We start from the raw sequence: 17,555 nt of genomic DNA on the forward strand, positions 1-17,555 counted from the left end.
CGTGTAAAGCCTCCTAATTCCACCTCACCTTCAGTACTGCATGACCGCTCAAGGTGATGGGACAGGACAGGCTCGACGTATAAACTCACACACACTAACACACACGCATAAAGGCACACACACACATCTACACAAATTGAGAGTGCAATTACAGGTCAGCCTGGCAAAGAAGAGGCTGTTCTGCAACAGCGCGGGATGGACCTGGGCATCTGAGGGAAAGAAGAAATTAGGAAGGACAGGAAAGGTGTGTATGCATTCGTGTGTGTGTGTGTGTGTGTGTGTGTGTGTGTGTGTGTGTGTGTGTGTGTGTGTGTGTGTGTGTGTCTGTGTGCATAAGAAGGGGGAGTGGTGGGTGAGACAGGAGAGGTAAAGAAGAAGGCGAGAAGGGGAACACAAAGATGTGTTGGGGAAGCAGAGCAGCAGTTACCCACCTTGTGTGCAAAAAGCCCATAATATGCAATATATTTAGCTTAAGGTTAAATGTGATTTGATTCTTTGACTCGTGGGTTTTTAAGTCTTCACGTGATTGGCTCAAAGTGGCAATGAGGTCAAATATTCATAAAGAATGATTATTAATTAATAATAACCATATTTTTAGTCTTGGTTTGGTTAAAAATTAACATTCAGGCCCTGATCACACAGAGACTTGTCGCTGCAGGTGCAGATGCTTCAAAACCATTTTGTTGATGCCGATTTCGGACCAAACACTGTGTGTGCTTCTGGAGCCGGCCTGCATGAGCAACAGCCCATCATATGTACTTAATGGATAAAGCAGTGCTTTGAAGTGTGCTGAAAACAATGGTTTTGGTGCTGAAGCATTTCTCTGGCCTCCATCCCCAGGAACAATAATAATCTGACACTGATTGGTTGTCTGCCAACTAAACCTTAAACTGCAGTATGTCACATGCCAGGTCCTCCTTTAACCATTCCGGTGACTAGTTCACCGAACAATACAAACACAGCTGAGCGAACAGTTAAGAGTGAAGTCATGCCATATGTCTTTAGAGAGCTCAGATTCTCTTGATGCCATCAGGCAGGTACAATCATCAAAAAACTAAATAGCGCGTACAAGTTTAATGCAGCTCAACAGTGGAGGCTCTGGGTGTTTCAGTAGTGCATCTAACTCTTATTCCCAAATGTCCATTAGATCTATTTCAGTAACATATTAAGTAAGTATTTCATGCATGAAAGGGGATGAAATTGCAACAAACCGTAATTCCTTCTATGCCCACCCTGTGGCCTGAAACAGCCAATGAGTGATCCAGACGATGGGAGACCCAGTCTCTCTTCTCATAAGATACACTCATCTTTTAATGAATATCTGAAAAATCTTCTCTCAAATCTTTAATCTTTTCCCGTTTCTCATTACCAGTATCATTGTAGGTAATTAACATCTCTACGATACAGATTTTCTTGAATATTAAGTGTAACTTTTGTCACTTAAAATTGACAAACTTCTGATTCAAGTAAGGCAACTGAAAGTACTCAGAACTCCTTGAACCAGAACACACTTTTATATCTGTGCCTCTGGAGCACAGGGACGTGTGTGGTTAAGGCAGTAGGTATAAACACAAGTGATGAAGAGAAGCAGGACTCCTGTCCAAGTCAGGCAGGGAGTGTGGTTTTATCGCATGCCAAAAGAAATCTGCACACGCCCTGTCCACTGAATTATGCTTTTTCTTCTGCAAGACCATCCCTGACACTTACTCTTTCTCTTTTACTGAAGTTTTGCAGCTGTTTCGTGAAGGTTTGTGAACTTGAAATATGTTAATTGGATACAATATGCATGAATCGTAGGTTTCTCTGACTAATTTGGACACGTTTCACCAATCAAAACAAATTGCTTTTGCGAAGCCGGCCGCTTTAACGCCTTAAAGAGAAGCTGATTTGCATATTACTAACTTGACATTGATCATGACTTTCTCATTTCTTTTTAATTTAGAAAACACCATAATCTCAGCTGGAGTTTATGAACACCCTTCGAAGCAGCTCAGGGAACAGCGAACCAGTGAACCAGTTGTCTAGCATCCATCCACTCAGTATGGGCGGTCCACTGACAGTGAACTGAGACTGACCGCCCTGTCCTCAGCCTAACCTCTCCTTCAGGCCGTCATCAGTAGAGGTTTAATCTGATGGCACGGGGTCACATATCATTCCACCATCTACAACATCTGCGCCCATACGTTATCCTAATGATCCCATTGCCATGTTTTGGGTCTCTGATGGATCAGTAGCTATCATCAGATTAAACCAATTAGGCTAAATTTAGTCCGTCTCTAGAGGTCATCGCTTCTGTGGAGCCTAAGATGATCCTGAATTTTCCTACTTCCTGAGAGTTTATCACCAAATCTCCCTCAACTTTTGGGATATTTTAACAGTTGACAATGCAGGTCCTTAACATTTGACTCCTGGGTTTAATACAGATGTATTTTCCTCTCTTGCTGTGTTTTTATGACAACATAAAATCAGTCTTTTTCACGTGTCCCCATGTTTTGAATGTCAACATCTTTACCAAGAAGTGTTTAAGGAGTCAAAGTTTCACCTCTTACTCTTTCACCTGTCCTTACACGTGTCCTATTTCATCTCAATGCTCTCTCACACAATCTGCCACCCGGATTTATTTCACGTGCAGCTTCCTCATTTAAGTTTATCTTTAAAGACATCTCTGCCCTAAAAGGTTGCGCTTGAACATCAGAGGTGGTGTTATCTTCTTTAATCTAAGACGGAGTGACTCACATCCTTCACCAGCCTCTTTGACACAGTGACGAATCAGGTAGACTGTCTTCGCCGACCTCAGGTTCAACTCTTTTGTCATCAATCCATCCATCCATCAATTCATCCACTGGTTTAGGTTTTCTCCACATATCCAGTGACACCTTTTGAACATTATCACTATTAATCTGCATGGTATCAAATATCTCCACCAGTTCTAGATGATTTGACATTCTGAAGGAAAAATGTTTCATCAAAGCTTTATAGGGCAATACATTTGTTTAAATAGTAGAAAGCCTGTGATGAATTTAGATTCTATATTATTTGCAGCGTTTTGTTCTGTTACGTAACAATATGTTGTAGTTTAACCATTTATTTTTCTTCTATCATTTGGAAGACCAGATTATATTCAGCATGTGGTTTTTTTTTCTCCTTTTATTTTTTTGTTTTTGCTCTTATTAAATGAGAAAGAGTATTCCTTTCCATTTTGGGACCCAGTTTTCTTTAGACTGCAGGTAAACAGTGTCTTCATGTAGAAGGATATTTTTTTGGAATCTGTAATAATTACCCTTTCCCTCAGCACTAATGGTATGGATGTAAACATGGTGGAGCTCTAGTTCATGTGTGGAAAAAGGTCAATCACATGCAAACGAAAGTGGTTCATGAATGTAAATCTCTTACGTGAAAAGTTTCATGGTATGTGAAAACTTGTGACTATATCAGTTCACATGTGATTTTTTTTTTCCTTTCACATATTGTTCACAATGACATTGTCATTAAACAGTAAGTAAGTGAGTGAAGTAAGTGAAGTGTCGTTTTCCTCCGTTGAAATTTTAGTTCTCGTGAAAATAGCCGATAGAAAGTGAAAAATGTGTAGAAATTTGAAATTCACATGTGAGGAAGCAAATTTCACGATCTGATGCATGTCTGGAAATTGTCATTCACCTGTGAAGGATAAATCACAGGTGAATATATGTAATCTAAAATGTGAAAATGTATGTCAGTCATATGTGAAAAAAAATGGGATCACTTGATAATGTCCAGGTTACATGTGGTATTTTCTTTCTTTTCAAATTTGACATTTTTGACATCAGGGGAAAACTGAACGTTCAGATCATATGCAAAAATACCAACTCTCAGATTTTACAAATCGTACATGTTTTGTTTTAGTGGAACAGAAACACCATAGATTTATTAGAACTAGATAAAAATTGTTAAGGTGACACCCATTCCATCCGGTTAGAACAGCCCGCCTGTTCCATACAGCAGCAAACTGAATATGCAGGTTCCCACTCGGCCCATTGACTTTGCACTGTGATGATGTCACAGACTTTTAAATCACTTTTCTTGGCTTGAGGGATAATTTACAAACACAAAACCTCCATAAATCAAAGTTGCATGCTTAAAAAGACTCACAGTCGAACTTGTTTGCATTTGGAAGTGTCCTGTCAACAGGACAGACAGACAGACGTTTCCTGTATAACAGTGCTCAAAGGGGAAAATGCTCTTCAGGGCTAGGGACTTTTTTCCATGCAATACCGCAAGTGGCCATTGGGCAAAATTGGAAGCAAGGCTAAGCGGCTGAGCCATATCAAGGTCCATAACACATTCATGAGACACACTCAGAATATCTACACTTACACACAAACCCTCCCCTACTCACACACACACACAGAACACATATTTTCCCCCTCATTAGCAGCGACTTCCAAATCAAGGGCAAGTATCATGTCTTTTTTTAATCAGACGGATCGAAAAAGAAAACAAAAAATAAATAAATAAAAGGAAACTGATGAAAGTTTGATGCTAACAGCCTTTTGCTTTTTATTTGAACGAGAGAACAACCTCCGCTCCCATCTGTCCCCCCTGGCTATATGGGAAAAAGTCAATATTTCAAGAGAGCAGAGGCACTCATTAAATATTTCAAACAAAGGAAAACTGACATCGCTGCCCGGTCTCTGTCTCTCCCTCTCACCTCATCCGTTCTCTGTGGCTTATCCCATTACTTTGTTCGCTTCATATAGAGAAAGAAAAGGCGAGCAGTCAGTCCAGACGGAGCGAACACTGACAGTCCAAGAGAGGATTTATCCCGTTTTCCGCAGACACATAAGTCATCGTACCACACTTGTGTTTTCTCTTTACACATTTTTCACCCACTTTCTGCTGACCTGGTAGAAACTTCAGGCTGAGGAAAGGGTTAATGGGAAGGTTAATGGGTTTTTCTGCAGAGGAAGGGTTGAGATGGGGGTTAATGGGTTTCAAGGTGTGGCAGTGGATCAGTGTCGAGACACCCTAACCATGAAGTTACCTTGGCGCTTGATTCATCACCAGGCAATCAGCGGCGCCACCTTGAACCCACAGGAGCTGTTGGGTTAAATAAATGTCCACTTTGCTGCACTCTGATGTAAAATGATTGAATACGCGAGCAGGTGCTGCGAGCTATTATACATATGCTGTTCACGCCGTGTCTGTCCTGGGAACGATCCTCTGACGCAAAGGGAGGGATGTGTGTTTAAATTTGCATCCACGGCAGTGTGCTTGGAATTCACAGAAGAAGAGCTGGGCGATTAGCATGAGCAGCAACAACTGACGCAGTGCAAAGAGTGACACCTGCAGAAGATCAAGAACATCCAAGATGAACAATGGAGTAAGTGGACATGACCTGAAGTTTCACCTTTGGTCCTCACACAAAGATCTCCTCACAGTGCTGCACTGGGAGAAAAAATATGAGCTTGCACACAGCAACAATATCTGTTTCTGAAGCGTGGTGCAAACACAGACGCAGACTGAATCTTCAATCATTAAAAACCTTTTTCCCAGAGGCAGAACTGCTATGAAAGAAATAATCATGTCACCGCTTGTGATAAATAGCTAGTTTTCTGGCAAAGTGGGAGTTCATAAAATGTTTATAAAGTCATTAAAATGTGCTAGCTTTTCAGGACGCAACAAATGCAGTCGTTGGAAAAGCAAAACAGCATGGTGCACCCAAGTGATCGTGATCTGCCCCCAATGTGGCAGCTCACCAGTTAGCTTTTTTGTAAGCTAAAATGCTGATTTTGTTGGAACTGAGCACACGTCTACATCAAAAAATGGCCCAAATAACGTAACACAGTCTGAGAAAAGAGCTCCACGGATTGAACATTGCCCCCAGATAATGCTTTTGGACTCGAGGATGAAAGTCAAAGCAATAAAACCAGAGATATATCTCTTATATGACTCAAGTTCTTCTTCCTTGTCAAAAACAGGTGCCTACATCACCCACAATGCAACTGGGCCAACACAGATTTGGGTGCCAGTGCTGGCTAATGCTGCCTTTCCAACCCAACACTCAGAGATGTTGAGTTCGCTTTTCAAAGCGATTTATCAGATTTCCCACACAAGACCTGCAAACAGCATCTGATGTGGAAAAAAAATGGCGGCGTTTCCCTTTAAAGTAGAGACATTAAACATACAAACCTATGAGTATGGTCACATTATTATTAAGTCAACATAACTATCGTGTAACACCTTGTTAGGCCGTCCACTGCACCCACAACACACCTCACTTCAAAGGCAAATGAAGGGTTAAGGCGCTGGAATGGTAATGGCAGGGTTGCTGTGCAGGTTAAGATGGGTTTGGGGTGGAGGGGTTATAAAAGACCATGCGAGATCGGGGATTTAAAACACTGAATACGTGAGACGACAGACAAAATGCACACCTGTGAGCCTGACAAACGCGCACACGCCCACTCAACACACACAAGATGCTCATGCTACAAAAGAGAAGATAATGTATATGTGGGGCTTTATAAAGGCCGGTGAATTGTCATAAAGAGGATGAGGGAGAGAAAAGAGAGGGGTGGGAGAAGAGGATGAGAGCGAGGCAGAGTGGCATGGGATAAGCCTCTGTCATTAGTTGTGGGATTTGAGAGAAAACCTGCAGGAAAAAAAAAAGGCAGAAGTAAATGAGATTAGAGAACAAAAGTGGCAGAGTGTGGCGGGACGGAGGGTGGAGGGAGGAAGCGCACAATGACTGCAGGTGTAAGAGGACCAAAGACGTCTAATCTTCTGTATGTCCAGTGGGTTCTTTATTCCTCTAATGCTTCACTCTTTGAACACAAAAAGCTGGTCACATTTCAAAGCTATAACATGTGTGTCACGTTCTCCGAGGCAAAAACTCTCCAGTGCCAACTGGGGAAAAAAAAGAGCGATTCTCTGCAAAAGCAATAATAACTCCCTCTAAATCCCCCACTTCCACTGGTGCACCATCAGGAAATTGAACATCCACGACAGACGCTCTCCCGCATGCACACAAACTCTTCCTCCTGTCCGGATTTGTGCTCAGATGGATCGCCCGCTGATCAGATCCAATTAACAGACCCACAAAATGTTTGCACTTGAACACGCTCCCGCTCCAGCAACTCGCTCCGTCCGGCAGCCGGGCTATTATGTTACTGAAGGAAATCACCCTTAATGATAAACACAGCCCGGCTGACACACATTCAGAGCTGCACACTTCCAACACAAACACCTACACAGGGTTTTTCCCCCAAGCTTCACTTTTTTACTTCAAGAAACTGAAATCATTCCACTTTTTATTATTACAACTGTTAAAAGCTGAATAAATGACTGAACTCAGATTTTACCAGACAATTGTTTTTACCCAACAATCACACACAAAAACTTCCTCCTAAATGATATCCTTGAATAAATGGACGCATGTTATGGCAGAAAAGACAAAGACACACATCAGAGAGATTCAGAATCAGAATATCAAAATCTCACCTTCATCAGCAGCTTCCTCCGCCTGTGTCCCGTTCCGGTCTTCAGCCCCTCCTCGTCACTTTCCCCTCGGCAGGTGCCATCACGGTCAAATAGTCCAGAGGAAAAAAGGGCTGGAAAAGGCTATTCTCTAATTGTCTCTCTCTTTCTTTCTTTCTTTCTTTCTTATACTCCCTGTCTGAGTCCTGTATCACCACCAGAAAAGCAGATTGTGTGTGTAAAGTGTGTTGTTTGTGTGTGTCTGTGTGTGTGTGTCTGTGTGTGTGTGTGTGTGTGCACGCACAATTCCAAAGGTCCTGGAATTCCTGAGTCCTGCGCTAAAGAGCAAGCGTGGTTGAGCTCCCTCTCTCTCTCTCTCTCTCTCTCTCTCTCTCTCTCTCTCCCTCTCTCTCTCTCTCTCTCTCTCTCTCTCTCTCTCTCTCTCTCTCTCTCTCTCTCTCTCTCTCTGCACTCCTTTTCTTTTTCCTCTCCCTCCCAGCCGGGCAGAGAGGAGGGGAAGACAGTGAGGGGGTGGGACGGAGGACAGAAGCTGCTTTCAGCCAACTCTTTCTCTCTAACTCCTCTCCTCTTTCCTCTCTCTCTCCTTTTACCTAACTTTTTTTTTTACGCTCTGTCTTTTGGCTTGTTTCTCTGTGACAGATATTCTTTCACTGCTCTGCAAGGCGTGAAAGCAAAGCTCTCTGTCACACACACACACACACACACGCACTCACACACACTCACACCCTCCTCCTCTCCTTCAGCGCCACTCCCTCTGCCACACAGTCCAGAGGTACAGTCACTCCCTCGCTGTGTCACCCAGCCGCAGTGTCTTTTTCTCAGCGTTATGATTCAACATACTTTTACCCTTGGAGAGTGCTCACTGCTCGTCTGTGTGTTTCTTTTGTGGTGATCCGGCAAGTTGTTTGGCTGAGCGAGCGGTGATAAGGATCAGAGTGTGACTGGGATGAGGGTGCACTTAACACTTGGATTTCAGTTCGAAGCTTCTTCACAAAGTTCACACATTCTTTAAAATGTCAACTCGTCCGTCGGTTCATTGTTCAGCACGTAAAGTGTTGCTAGTCCTCTTATTCTTTGTCCCTTCAAGACATGTTTTGGTGTCAGTATAAATTGATTTCAAGGTTCAGTCCATTATAATCAAGCCCTAAACCCTGGTATTCCTGTTTGGGTTTTTTTTGTTTTTTTTTTGTTTTTGCTTGCATGCAGACCTGATGCAGAACAGATGCATGATCAGGGTTTTGGGTGAGGCTTTTGTAGAATTGCTTTTGTCAAAATGAAATGGGGGAAAATAATAGCCTGAGGCATGAAAAGATGCCTTTCTGAATCCTTTCTGAGACAGCCTGGATGGGTTCAGTGACACAGCCGATGTCGTCCATCCTTCTAATTCAAAAGTTTGCCTAAGAAAGTATCCGTGAAATAAACCCCCTTGGCAGTCGTGGATTTTCGTAACACCTTGAAAATGGCTTTTTGAAAAATAGATAAGCTGCTACTCAATGGCACAAAAAAAGAAAAAGACATCCATACATCGGTGTCATCATTTCTGTCCCTCACAGTGAAAATACTGAAACATGACCAAGACTAACTATTTGTGTGGCTCCTATGGTAAAGCTAATGTCAAAGAAATGATTTTTGCACATAAAGTGTGGTTATGGTATGGTGAGGTTTCAGCAACAGTAACAAATTGCTTAAGAGTGGTTCAAAAACCCCAAAAACTTCATGTTAAGGGTCAGGGAAAGATTGTGGTTATGGTTGCTGTGAAGGAAAGGATCAAACACAAACTCCAGTCTTTAGACATGAAAGTCACAACACGCTACAGCCTGTCCACTACTTCGACTGTCCCTTCCTTCAAGCAGGGATACTTCTTGCTTTGGTACTCATTGGTGGTACTGGACATAAATTGTGAGATGAGGAAGTTATGGAAGTATAGGGTCGACTCCAAACCAGACATTTAGGCAGCGCAGGAGCAGTGTTTTCTGTGGGAGAGAGCATGGTGTGGACTTTGGGCTTTTTCACTCTGCAGACCTTTTACATGCACAAAAATGTTACATAATACAATAAAGGAAAGGCAGAAACCCCAAAAGCATAATATGACCTATTTAATTGGTTTTACCATGACATTTTGCCATCATTAAAAACCAGGCCTCAAGGGAAAGAATCCTAAACAAGTCAAACTCCCTCTTCTTTCTTCATCCACCAAGAGCACTGCAAGTACCTAGCTGCCAGAATATGAATACATAAAATAGTGTAGGAAAAAAACCGATGGAGTATAATTACGATTAAAAAATAAATTAGAGGAATACCAAATAGCTCAAAAGCTTTCACTAAGCTGAAAGTGACATCATTGAGTTCATGTCTGAGTCTACAGTATGTCACCTGCACACCTGTTAATCATTGACTTATAAAACATCCACCCACCACCGCAATGTGATGATATTTAAGCTAAATCCATGAGAGAGACAGATAGACTGAAACCAAAAGAGACAGATAAAAATAGAGAGTACATACAGCTGGGTGAAAACCTACACCTGATGGGAAACACTCACAGAAAACATGGACTAATTTATTGTATTTATTATCAGCTTCCAGACAGCAGGGCGCGGCACAGTATCAGTGATACACACACACACACACACACACACACACACACACACACACACACACACACACACACACACCCACGGGCACACGGGCACGGGTCATGTAGACAATGCCATGGGGACATTCACACTCACACACTGTGATCCACACAGACACACACCCACAAACACCTGCTGAAGGTACATTCATGTGAGCCTGCATGCACGCATACTTAACTCTCTCTCACACATACACACACACACACACACACACACATAAACACAGTGTGCGCCGTCTGTCTGGCGTCTAGCTGGCACCATACAGACGGCCATCTCCAGAGGCCACAGAGGTAGCCAATCACAGCTGCCAGTCAGCAGCTTTCATTATCACACACACATAAACACACACACACACACTGTAGGTCCTTTGGGACTCAAGACTGGGTGAAGAAGTGTGTGTATGCATGTGTGTGTGTGTGTGTGTGTGTGTTTGTGTGTGTGTGTGTGTGTGTGTGTGTGTGTGCAGAGAACTGGAGATCTCCTGCTGCTCGTGTCTCCCCTGTTACCTGTGAGTAGAATGAAACAGAAGTAATTAGAGAGAAATAGAGCAGAATGAGCTGATATCATCAGAAAATAAAGAAACACACACATATTAAACATTACAATCATACAGTGATATTGACAGATGTGCCCTCTGTTAACAGATGAAGATTGTCTCTTTCTGCTGCAACCAGTTTTTATGCAGCTGTGGTAGTTTACTGGAGCAGAGATAATAGTATTATTATTCACTATATTTCACTATATTATTGTCAGTATGTCTAAGACTCAGACCCAACAACTTTTGAGTCAAATTATTTCTGCATTAAAGCAATATTATGTAGAAATTGGCATTTTTGTGGGATTTGGCTCCCCCCACAGTTTCTGAGTGCAACCCCACTGTCCTAAATACAAATCCCTCATGTGGAACGGTCTGTCAGGTATAATGTAGGTGCTAAATACAACCAAAACTCATTTCGTCATAACAGTGTTTCATGTTCAGTGTTTTATTTCTATTTGAGGATTAAAAAAATCTGAGTGAAAATTACAATTGGAACTATTAATGACCTTTACATAAAAGCATGCATAATTTCTGCTATTTTCCATTTTGTCTGAGATGTTTCAAATGTTTTCCCTTCATGCCAAAGTTCAGAGATAGTGTCAGAGGCTTTAAGACGGATTTTCTGAGTTACCAAGAACACACATTCAAAGTAGCCACGCAGAGATGTAAAAACTGTATGTGATTGAACATGCAGATTTAATAATATATATATATATATATATATATATATATATATATATATATATATATATATATATACTTTACAATAAGTTTATATAAGTTTACAATAAATGCAAAACATTAAGTGGCATCTTTAAAGGATTAGTCCGCCTCTCTGCTCTCCCCCACCACGGTTTCCATCATGTTGAGGGGTTTTGTTGTTGGTTTTAATTCCTTCCTTCCGTACTCCTCTTTCTTTCTTTTGCACATGTTCTCCTCCAAACACCGGGCCTCATGTGTGTGAACGGGGCTTTTCACATAAACTGATATCTGACACCAGACACAAAGGCTGATAAGCCTGTGAAACACTCTCTGATGTCACAAACCGGACATAACCGTGTAAAAATGTCACGCCAGGCTGACAACATCAACACCTCCGCAACTGATCCGGCACATATTTTTCCATTGCAACAACAGAAACACACACAGACACACACACACACACACGCATGCACACAGCAGTGCACGTGTGTGTGTCTACATCCCCCCAATCGTTTCCCTCTTGTAGTTTGTGAGTATGGAATCATTTGTTTTTGCTGGTGCCTTTTGAAATTTTGTGGCTTATTACTTATTTATCAGTTATTGATTTGCTACGCCTACTATACCAGCACACACACACACACACACACACACACACTACAACCCCTATCCCTCACTTCTTCATACACATAGAAACAGGGAGACATGTGCACGGCATAGCAAAATCTCTTTGTGTTGCTCTGTTGCACACACACACACACACACACAATCACACACACACACACACACACATACACACACACACACACTTGACCCTGTTGCCTCTGTCCTCCGTCACAGCTAACCTTTACTCAAAGAAGCCTGTGGTTTTGCTTTCAATTCCTTTATCCTCCTTTATCTTAAATTGCCTCCTCCCCTTTAAATCCCTCCAATTCTCCATCATCGGGCTGAACCCAATCTTCTGTCATCCAACTCTTCTCAACCCCACCCTTCTTTTGTCCCCCCCGTCTCCTCTCTGCCGACCCCTCCATCTTTAATCATTTTGTTTCATATTCTGACTTCATTTGCCCACTTTATCCGTCTCCTCCCTGTAGCGCCACCACCTCTCTAATCCCTCTTCCTCTCCCTCCTTGCCTCCAATTAGTCTTTGTTTAATCCATTCTCTCTCCCGTCTTATTTCCCTCCATTTTTACCCTCACACACCCCTTCGTGATGGTCTTGTTGTTCTCTTTCCACGATTCCCCTTAACGTCACACATCCACATTCCCCTCATTTGTACCTTTTCCCCTCACTTTCCCTCCAAATGCTGCCCCTGCATGCATCCCCCTCTCCCCCCTCCCTCCCACTATCCTTCCGTCTCTATTCTCTGTTTATTCAAGGCCTCTTTTAACGAAGCTGGTCTCCTCCCTGGTCTCAACAGGCTATTGTCAATACTGACGTCTGGCCTCGCACACGCACCCAAACACACACTCACACTGAGACTCATGGGTGAGCGCGAGCACACGAACCCTCAGACTCATAAACACGCACCCGAAAGTACACATGGCTCTCCATAAAGGTCTCAGCCCCCTCTGTCCTTTGTCCTGTCCGCTAATCGCTGAGTTTAGCCTTTAACACACCCTCGACTAACACACACACACCACACACACACACACACACACACACACATAGAAGGAATGCCAAGTTCACCAGATCTCCTCCACTTTTCAGTGCTGCATTCACTGATTTGGATTGACGTGACATTGTAATGCAGAGAAAAGTGCAACAGTAACGTCCTTTAAGACCAAAACCTGTGTTAGAAATCCACATTGAAACAATCATCCTTAAATCACATGCAATTCAGAAGGTTGATTCTTGTGTACTGCAACAATTATTCAGATTTTAGTTATCGGTTCTGTTCATGTGATGATCTGTATTAAATCTCACAGCTCCAGGCTGAGACTGGGATGCTCGATGAGCACACGAACACCTATTGAAAGAAACATTTAAAACTAGTGTGAGGCTAAATGCTAACCTGCAAGGCAGCTGAGGAGACGGACTGATACCAATATTAGGAAGTTAGAAAAATCCAATATTCATATTTTGGGTGATATGCAGTCATTTTTGGCAGTGATCTCTCAAAGGTGGTTATCAAAACACTAATGACAAAGATGTGACAGAGGCATTATATGTTACAGTTTAACAATAAACTTTATTTTCTAAAATGATACCAGTGCACAGAAAATATGTATTTTACTAGATATTTATAATTGTGAATTATCTTGAAATCTCTTTTGCATTTTAATATAAAAAAAATGCATATTGAGTAACCTATGCGCCAACACTGATATATCTGTGGTATGCCATTATCAGATGATAATATCTGCCAATGAATAAATATATTTACTGTATGTTGGGGCTTGAGTGTAAATGAGTTTTTGGATCTACTTCTAGTCACTTTCAACAGGACTGACCTGGTTTGGTTCGGTCACGATACGACTTGGTTAAGGTTAGGCAAAGATTATGATTTGGGTAAGATAGGTGAAGGTCAGAGAACCAGTGACCTTTAAAATTACCACTTTATTGAGGTTATTGTTACAATAACGATCAATATTGGGGGGTTAGGGTTAGTGATAACAGTTGGTTGGAAACAAACTGTAATCTCCTGTATTAAAATCTTAAGATGTGTTGCTCCCATTAAAACACAGACAGTAAACCTCCTCCCATTGCTTCCAACTCCAATTCCATTGGAGAGACACTGGCCTCTAGAAGGCTGTGGAAGTTGAAGACTAAACTTCATCTTTTTATGTTTTTTGCTGAATAAACTGAAGCTGTTGTGTTTCTGGAATGGACACTCTTGCTCATATTCAACAGCTTGTGATAGAGAGTGTTGTCTTGATATTTGACGGGGCACTACACTGAACCATAAAGAGACTTCTTCTATGCCTACACACGTGTGTTATTTCACCATCATCACTGACTTAATCACTTTCTCGTAAGCCATCAGGTCCACAGTTATTGTTAGAATATCTAATGCATGAAGGGATTCATTCTAAAGGGCACTGGTTGAACTTTACATTGATGGGTTGCAGGAAAGCTCATAAAAAGATGAATCGAGTCAGTGGAGGCAGACATACACCAGGTAAAATCGTTTTTTCATCTCATCCCGTTTGCTAAATTACCATTTTTGTTCGATCCTCGAGATGAGGGAACTTTTAAAAAGATTTCTGACCAATAATGATGATGCAGCGCATAGCAAGGGTATGTGATGGGACACGACCGAATCTTTTCAGGTCGATTTAATAATGGACCAGCTCCGAAAGGCACCACGGGTCTCTGCTTATTTGTTGTCTAAACACAAGTTCATCCTCTCCGTCCTCCCCTCTCTTCCTCTCAACTCGTCCTCCCAGAGCAGCACTCCTGCTCATATAAATATTTCACATCCAAAACTTAAAAAGGCCTGTTACTTTACACTTCAAAGACCCCAGTGAATGCATCACTCCCTCACACACACACACACACACACACACACACACACACACACACACAATACAAACACACCTACTCTTAATAACGTAGACATACATGCTATATTTACAGGAGCACGCCAAATACTCACACGGACTCAAACACAGGTATGAACCTTCAAACATACAACACAATGTGGATTAGCACACACACACAACACACGTGCACACGCTGTGCACGGCGGGGCCCAGGACTGGCCTCGGAGAGGTGCGGGCGGATACACACACCTCATTAATGATTTATGTCGTGAGGATGAGAAGAGAGGAGCTGATAGATTCTGCTCTCCAAAACACTCCTATAGCTTCCTGCTTGACCAAAACACGGCTACTGCGGCAGGTCTCATATATATTCATGTCGGTATCAAAAGAGGGCCAGCGCACACTCCAAAAATTTACCATCAAGCATCCTGCGGCTGAAGTTTGCTTTTTTTGGATTGGATCGGGCAAAGAACCAAAGAGGACTCCTGTTTTGACCAAACAGATGCATGAAACGGACTCGAGGGGAGCTGCCAGAGTTCCTAAAATGACCATATTTGATTACCGCGTTAGTAAGAAAACCCAATGAACAGATTATATTGAGCACTCCGGGGAAATGAGTGTCACGTTGCGCAGGGAGGCCAAACAGTCATCACACAATGACTCAAACACAGAAAAAACGGCCGTCACATCAGCAGACACCGACAAGAAAAACTCTCTGATTGACTATCAAATGTAATTGTAGTGATTTGAGGGGCCTCGAGGTCAGAACAGGTTTATTTTAGGGAAGGATAAATTGGTGAAAATATGATTTCCCCAGTTCTGACCGACACTGAACCTGCACTGCTATCCCGAGACACTTTCGATTTCCTTGTGAAGAATTGTGACTTTTTTGCTTTGAAGGACTCACGATCCGTCTCACTGATGTAAAAACGGCTCTGTTATCATCTTATTATTGCTTCTGAGCGATTCATTGATTTTCAAAAACTGTCAAGGCCTTATTCAATTTCTTCCTTTGGCCAGTAAAGGACATTTTCAAGGCCATTGGAAAACCCGGTCCATTTTTCTTTGTGCTCTTCTCCCCCATGGCCCATACATGTATGAAGAAAAATGTGTGTGTGGTTGTGAGTGTGTGTGTGTGTGCGTGCTCACACACACATCAAGCAGGTGCAGTCACAGCGCCTAACAACAGTCGAGCAGCCGTCCGTCAGAGCCTTTGTAGGCAGATAGAATGAACCAGAAGTCAGTGGTGTGTTAGACTCATCAAAGCCTGCCAACACTGGACCTAAAACCATTTTACTGCTGTGAAAAGCACACAGCTGAATGTGATTGGAAAACCACCTGACCGCCCTGATTTTGTGTGTGTGTGTGTGTGTGTGTGTGTGTGTGTGTGTGTACAGCCCTCAGTGTGAGTGACAGGTGGCGACCGGAAAAGTATGCGTTTTTTGAAAGTGTGAGCCTTGTGGTCCGACTATGTGCTCGTATGTGCGACGGTGTGCGTTGCGTGCACATGTGTGTGTGTGTGTGTGTATGCGTGTGTGTGTGTGTGTGTGTGTGTGTGTCACTGATGTCCTGCAGCCTGTGTAATTGCCTGGCTGGGAAACCCTTGACTTCCTGACATTTGAGCCCACAGCAATCTCTCTCTCTCTCTCTCTCTCTCTCTCTTTCTGTCTTTCAGATGGTAAACAGTGGTCCATGCAAAAAAAAAAAGGACAAAGAAAGTGAGTGAGAGAGGGACAGAGAGACTGAGAAAAATGAAAATGAAAGGATGAGAAATAGAGAGAGAGAAAAGGACAAAGTGTTCCCTGTGCTGGTTTCTGAATCCCAGAGTTCTGGGCGACTCTCCCAGGACTGAGGGGGTCAACCAAGTAGCAGAATCGAGAGCCAGTGATCCACAGCACGGGACTGAACGATGATGAAACTTAAGTGAAAATACGCAGCGCCGGAGCACGTCAGGTCAAGAAGAGCCGGAGAGAGAGAGTGCTTATAGGTACGGCTTTGGTATCTTTTGGCGCACAGTCCCAGGAACTCAAAGCAGGTCACAAATTGAATTTAAAAAAAAACCTGACCAACCGAAAGAGGAAAACAGGCGTAATCTCAAACATTTTGCATCACACGTGCCAGCGGTGTCTCAATCTCTCATTCCTCTCATTTCTCTGTGTCAGAACCTCCCATTTAAAGGAGGATGGGAGTTCAGGAGCGTCCGAAGGTAAACACACTCGGCCGATCATCCCTCACTCCCTCCATCGCTCACTGCACAGGGCCCCTCTAATTGGATAAACTGCCTGTCCAAACAGTGAAATCAGCAGCTACCGTATCTAAACCTCACTGTTCCCCTGTCCTCTCCTCATCCGTCTTCATTTCTGCCCTCTCAAACTTTCTCCTCGGCTCATCCTCTCAATAACCCCTTATTTCACACAAACTGGCTCTCTTATCAAGACTGTCTCCTCAAGAAAAATGGCAGCGTGAGTTGTTGAAGCAGCTGCCCTTGAGCGACTTGTGTTTTATGTTGAAGCGTCAAAGTCCTCTTATGACAGAAGCCACGGAAGAGAGGTGACATGATTACACAGTGGCAGAGTCCACAAAGGGAGGAGGTCAGGTGGTCATACGGGTCAACAAAGAATTGCACTTCAACACAAGAGACGACTGTTTGTTTCCTGTTTCCAACTGACCACGAAGCAATTGTTCTCTGTCCCACAACGGTTTCTTTAACCTTTAACAAATAAG

The 17,555-nt window shown here is 42.8% G+C and overlaps 1 protein-coding gene across 1 annotated transcript in view; it reads right to left on the reverse strand.

Annotated features, from left to right (window-relative positions):
* Nucleotides 1-7,845, reverse strand: part of sema3b (sema domain, immunoglobulin domain (Ig), short basic domain, secreted, (semaphorin) 3B) — a 97,668-nt gene extending 89,823 nt beyond the window's left edge. The window contains exon 1 of the mRNA XM_037104447.1: nt 7,477-7,845. The gene's annotated coding sequence lies outside the window, so the exon portion shown is untranslated. The remainder of the gene's footprint in view (nt 1-7,476) is intronic.
* Nucleotides 7,846-17,555: the final 9,710 nt, after the last annotated feature.

The sequence above is a fragment of the Acanthopagrus latus genome, chromosome 7 (assembly GCF_904848185.1).
Source record: "Acanthopagrus latus isolate v.2019 chromosome 7, fAcaLat1.1, whole genome shotgun sequence".
In the NCBI taxonomy this organism is placed as follows: domain Eukaryota; kingdom Metazoa; phylum Chordata; class Actinopteri; order Spariformes; family Sparidae; genus Acanthopagrus; species Acanthopagrus latus.